The sequence below is a fragment of the Schistocerca nitens genome, chromosome 8, assembly GCF_023898315.1.
Source record: "Schistocerca nitens isolate TAMUIC-IGC-003100 chromosome 8, iqSchNite1.1, whole genome shotgun sequence".
Taxonomy (NCBI): domain Eukaryota; kingdom Metazoa; phylum Arthropoda; class Insecta; order Orthoptera; family Acrididae; genus Schistocerca; species Schistocerca nitens.
Genome location: NC_064621.1, coordinates 23,277,616 through 23,284,059, shown reverse-complemented (window position 1 = coordinate 23,284,059; position 6,444 = coordinate 23,277,616). Strand labels below are relative to the sequence as shown.

The window sequence follows — 6,444 nt, the reverse complement described above, 5'->3', positions numbered from 1 at the left end:
CTATGGATGTTGAGGTCGGCGGCGATCACATAGGAGGAGAAGGTACGGTCAATGTGGGAGAGGAAGTCGAAGGGAATAGGGGCGTTAGGGCGGACATAGATGGTGGCGCAGGTAACGGTAAGGCCGGGGAAGAAGAGACTAAGGATCAGGTGTTCGGTGGGGTCGGGAAGGAGAGGTTGGAGCCGAACGGGGATCTGGCGGTGGTGACCAATGGCAACTCCGCCACGCGCAATTGGGAGGGGGTTATCGGAGCGGTGGAGAAGATAGGGTGAGGTGTGGATGGAGTGGTGGGGTTGGAGGAAGGTTTCATTGAGAAGGAAGGCATCCACGCGGTGGGTGGCAAGGGTGTGCAGGAAGAGGTTCTTGTTGGCGGAGAGGGAGCGGATATTGTTGAAAAGGATACGTTGCTGTCGCGCCATGACAGGGATTTAGACAAGGGTGTCAAGACGGGAGAAGGTGAAATGGGCCTGGTTGTTGGAGTAGGTGGCGTACATCTTGAGTTGGAAGATGGAACGGGCGGCAAGGGAGATCTGCTGGAGGGTGTGGGGGCGCTGAAAGGGATGAACATTTTGAAGGACGATGGTGATGAACCTGATGTCCTCAGCGGTGGGGGTGGGACGAAGAGAATTGCCAGGAGGGGTGGGGGCGTCCAGGGGACGGACAGGCAGCATTTTCTGGCCCCTGCTTTATTAGCAACATTGGCACTAATCATTTGCGAGAGTGTTTCTTAAATACCGCACATATTCATAATTTTTTTATCCTTGACCGCTTTTCTCGAAAGGGCCACGGTGGGAGGTGCTATTACAAAATTCATTTGCCTCCTGTGAGGATCGAACTCACGATCTCTGGTTTACTAGACCAGCGCTCTGCCACTGAGCTAAGGAGGCGCCTCGTAGCGCAGTTTACGGGTACTTTGTTCTTATGGACCAGTGAATCGGACCCCTTCAGCTGGAAACGCACCGCGTTAACGACCATTATTTGCATTTAGGCATTTAGTTAGCACAGCTGCTGCTTTCCTACACATCTGCCGGCCGCGGTGGCCGTGCGGTTCTGGCGCTGCAGTCCGGAACCGCGAGGCTGCTACGGTCGCAGGTTCGAATCCTGCCTCGGGCATGGGTGTGTGTGATGTCTTTAGGTTAGTTAGGTTTAAGAAGTTCTAAGTTCTAGGGGACTTATGACCTAAGATGTTGAGTCCCATAGTGCTCAGAGCCATTTGAACCATTTGAACCTACACATCTCACACGATATCGATGTACACCTAAAATTCCGGCATCGTAGTAACCCGTTACGTTCATGACGCTTGGCTCACGAGAGGGGCGCAGGTTGCATCCGCGTAGACACAAAATTTTGCTCCGCCCAGCGTGGGGCTCCCTACCGCTGCAGGAGCAGGACGACGGGGAGGGCAGGGGTCGACAGCCGAAGCCTGGCCATCCCGCCGCCACGCCCAAGCAACGTGTTCGAGTTCGAGGATCGAAGGATCAGGAAGGCGATGTAGTGGGTTTGTCGATGTTGTTTTATTTATTTATTTCTTTAATTTTTACAACATTTTTAATTATTTTTTTTTCCTTTTGTATTGTATTTATAGATTTATTTTTGTTTCATTACAAAGAAAGATCCTACAACTGCCGTAGCCGAGCGTCCGAGTCGTCTTCTCGTCTGTTGGGAGGGGTTCCCCCCTATTCCGTCCGTAGAGGATCAATATGCTCCAGGATTCTTCTTCATTTTCAGCGTCTCATACCCGGAACGCCCCAGTGAGCAGGAGGATCCGCAAATAATGAACCTAAATAATTTGCGAAACGAGTTCTGTACATCGGGTGGCGGCTGAAAGCTACATGTGTCGTCATCAATAGGGACCAAAAGTCGAGTGTGCCTTTGGGAGCATCTCAAAATATGTAGTAAACGGCCATGCCTTTTAGCCAGTTGACGGCGTTCGTTCTGGTTGATGGAAAGTATACGCCGTCGGGGCGCAATACCTCATCAGGGGAGATAGACTCCGGCAATCGCCGCAATAGTAATGCCAGCATGCGCTGCGTCAGTAGCCAGCACTCGCTGGTCGCGGCACAAGTCAGACGGTATGCATCCGAGTCAGCCACTGAGCATGTCGGACACAAGGGGTCGTCCGTCAGATGTATGGAATGTAGCCTCTGACGAGTAGCGAACTTCCCATTCACAACCACGTACCACAATGAACGCACCGTCGTAGGTAGAAAAGGCGTGTGTACCGCTCGCCACACCGTGTTCCAGGCAACTTCAGGATGTCTGTGGGCGACCGTATTTACAGGTTGCCGCTGTTGATAGAGGCGATAATAGTCTTGTGTGCTGGGCCTCCGTGTCGTCGCAAGTTCTGACCGTAAGTAGCTGAAGTCAATAAACAACTCTCTGATGTGGGTGAGTGCCGGTGAAATGTGTCCTACAGAAACCGGGGGAAGCAGAGAGTGTGGTGCCACTTCCGCTATCAGGGTGCCCGTCAGAGTGGCGTGGGCAGAGGTCCACGTGCGACGCATAGTGTTGAGATAAAGCGATCGCGCACGGTTGTATGCATGAATTAAACTGATACCGCCCGCCCGCTGTAGCAGTGTCAGGGTGGCGTATCGCACTTTAAAAACCAGACCGGTGCTTACGAAATGTCCATATGCTGCTTGAAATCTGTCGGCCATCGTAGCCGTCAAGGGAAGGATATGCGCAAAATAGTTCAGTTTTGAGACAAGATAGGTGTTGACATAACGTGTTCTGAGGAGCATATCCAAGCGACGCAGTTTGTTGTCCTGCAGCAGAGCACGTGTCTGGTGTAGGAGCCGGCGGTACGTAGCCGCCGCCGTGCGGCGGACATTGCTATAGAATTGCACTCCTAAACACTTGAGTACGGGCGCCTTGCCAAAGGGCACCACCGTTGTGTGGGAAAGCCCCCCTCCGACATCCACGTATTTTGTCTTCTTCACGTTGATGACGCTCCCAGCGACCGCCCCGTACTGGCGTAGCCACTGAAGTGCCATATGCATTTAATCCTCTGATCTGGCCAGGAACACCACGTCATCGGCGAATGCACCACAACGAAAGGTCACGTCCCGCAAGGAGATACCAGTTAATCGCTGCCGTAGACCATGTAAAGCTGGTTCAAGCGCTGCAGCAAATAATATACCCGACAGGGGGCACCCTTGTCGCACTGACCGTTCAACAACAATGTGACCAGACTGATAACCGTTGACCATCATGCGGGAGCGCGCTCCGTGGACCAGTCGAAGGACCACCTCTGCAGACTCCGGAGAGAGGCCCATGTGGTGCAAAACTGCGCGTAAGAAGCCGTGGTCGACGCGGTCAAAATCTACGGCGACAAGGGCGCCTCGTATTTTGCAGGCCGCCGTCAAAGCAATTACGTCGCGGTATGCTCCTAACGCCGTATGAATGTTGCTGACACCACCTAAACATGTCTGATCGATGTGGATGGCTTTCCAGATAGCGGTGTGGAGACGCGCGCGGAGGATACTGGCGAAGATCTTGTAGTCGTTGTTGAGGAGTGTGAGTGGGCAAAAGTCCTGCCACCTACAACCACCATTCGGTTTCGGTACTGGGATCAAGATGCCTTCTGTGAATTCTGTGGGGACAGTGAAATCAGGTCGGATCAGGTCTTGAAACATTTGGAGCCACTTGTCGCCCATGAGGTCGTAAAAAGTGCGATAGAATTCCAGGGGTAAACCGTCCGGTCCAGGCGACTTGTTCGGTGTTCCACGTGCCAAGGCCGATGTCAGCTCGTCGGGTGTAATGGGCAACAGCAGACTATCATCGGGTGCCACGTCCCGAGGGGCGGGAAAATCGTGCAGCAGCTCGTCATAATCACGTACATTTCGCGGATCTTCCATGTACAAGGTCCCATAGTGTCTGGCGAACGTGTGCGCGATGTCCGTTTGTGTCACTGCGCGGCCGCCCTCCTCCGTGTTTACCGCCGTAATGAGCTGACGTTTGCGGTGGCGCCTCTCGCGCACAATGTGATACACTGATGCCGTTTCGTTGGGGATACAGTCTTGCACTCGCGCACGGATGCGGACACCTTCTAGCTGCTCTGTCCTGATGCGGAGTAGACGAGCTTTGATGCGTTGTACGGACATCTGACGTTCGGGAGACGGCGGTTGCGTCGCCAGCTCGCGTAACGCTGTATAGTAAAATTCCGATGTTGCCCTTTGCCAGTTCGATCTGTCACGCCCGTAGGCCATCAAGGTCTTTCGGAGTGCAGGTGTGACACATCCCAACCACCACAGCAACGTGGAAGCATACATGGGCAGGCGTCTGATACATCGACGCCACGTGTCAGTGACTGCTCGCCGACACGCTTCCTCGCGGAGGAGGGAGACGTTCAGCGTCCACGGGCCCTTGCTGCGTCTTGTGAGTTGTCGGGGTAAGGTGACAGTGCAGATGTACGCGAGATGGTCCGTGAAGGGCGTCGGCCAGTCTTGCATCACAGGTTGCTGTGCGGAGGCCACGCGAGACGTATATCCGGTCCAGACGACTGGCAGAATGGCTGGTAAAGTGCGTATATCCGCTCTGGGTCCCATGATGTAAGAGCCATGTGTCGTGGAGCGCGAGGTCACGTATCAATGCTTGTAGAGCCGGGCATGGGACGTAATGCGGTATCTGGTCCTCGGGCCGCAGAATACTGTTAAAATAGCCGCCCACTATGTAATGGTCCATATTTCCTTGCAAAAGTGCGGCTACCTCCTCCGAATAGAAGACATGCCTGTCACCACGGTGCGAATTACCGGAGGGAGCGTAGACGTTAATGAGGCGGACTGCGCCAAGAGTGAGTGCGATGCCTCGCCCGTTCGGCAAGTACGTCGCGTCCGTTGCGTCTATGCCATCTCGGAGAAGGATGGCCGTTCCTCCTGCGCCATCGCCAGAGGGTAGGCTGTACGTGGTGTAGCCATATAGGTCTAAACACAGCTCGGGACGGACCTCCTGGAGAAGGACAATGTCAAGTCTGCCGCTCTGATCATGTCGTGTAACATGCGGGTCTTGACAGTGGAGTGGACACCATTTACGTTGACTGTTCCCACACGGTATGACTGAGACATATCAAGTGGCGGAGGCAGTGTGCCGGTGCAAGCCCACAGTGATCTCACACACCACACAGCCATCCATCTGCATGCTGTTCATTACTGTGCCGTATGAGTCCCTGACTGGCAGAGCCCTCCGGGCTCAATGTCAGCCATGGGCTCTGGTGGAGATATCGATGTTTGCTGTGAATCATCTGCCTCCATATCGTCTGCCCAATCACCAAGAGACGATTGTGATGTCATTGGGGGCTGGTCGCCTTCACAGGAGCCCACATTTTGGGAGTCGACGCAATGCGCCTCGTTTTCTGGGCCACCAGATTTAGGAGAGTGTTCCTTGTCTTCAGGCACCTTCTGGTGAATGATGCCACTGGTGTCCGTTGCAATTGTGGACGAGTCAAAGAAGTCGATGTCTTCCACCGGCTTCACATCCCTGTCCTGTTCTTCAACTGACAATCGCCTCTTCTTGTGTCGCTTGGGTGATTTTTGCTTTCGGGTCCGAGATTCGACATCCACTGAAGGGCGGGGCTCGACACAGTCTCGGTCGCTAGGAATCCCTGTGTCCGATTCCGACAGTGACGGCGGCTGGGTGCCCACGACGCTGCGGTGGGCAGAGGCTGTAGGAACCTCTGCACCGTTGGGCTGCGGCGTCGTCGACGGCGCTGACCCTCCAACGGAGCTGGCAGCGGCTTGAGGAGGTGGCAGGTTTTGATCATCCATCACATCATGTCGTGCCGCCTCCACATATTTTAGCGGGAGAGAGGTCATAGTGGATCGTTGGGGAAGTTCATTGCGGGCACCTGAACGAGGCGGCGCTGCAGACACTCAGTTCTAACATGGCCCTCTTGGTCTCAGCCCGAGCAGGTCCTCGGTTGTCCATCATATATAACAATTGCGCGGCAGTTACCAACGAAAATATACGGTGGAACGTGCTTCTTAAGTTCTATGCGCACTTGTCGTACCCCGTTAAGGACAGGGTACGTTTCGAATGTGTTCCATTCCTCCTCTGTGTGGCTCAGAACTGTGCCGTATGGCCGCAGCGCATCAACGACTAGGTTGGCAGGAACTTCGAACGGTAGTTCAAAGATGCGCACGGTACGCACCCCCAGACCAGTATGGTCAACTCCTACCACGCTCACGTTACCGTCTGCGTGACAGAAGCGAAAGCCGTTTGCAGATCGTTGGAGTAATCTGTCGCACGCCGCTTCGTCAATCAGTTTGAGGTACACTGTGCTGGTTACAATAGACAGATGAATTCCTATCAGTTCTTGTGGTTCGATGTGCATGATGTCTCGTAGAAACCGTTCAATTTCATGCGCCTTCGGTCTTGTGTACGATGCGTTGAACGTTAGTTTGATTGTAGCTTTTCCATATGAGAACGCCATGGCGGGTCAGTACAGGT

At 54.0% G+C, this 6,444-nt stretch overlaps 1 non-coding gene across 1 annotated transcript; it reads right to left on the bottom strand.

Annotated features, from left to right (window-relative positions):
- Positions 1 to 815: 815 nt before the first annotated feature.
- Trnat-agu (transfer RNA threonine (anticodon AGU)) lies at positions 816 to 887 on the bottom strand. Its single transcript has one exon. It is a non-coding gene; the product is annotated as a tRNA-Thr (tRNA).
- Positions 888 to 6,444: the final 5,557 nt, after the last annotated feature.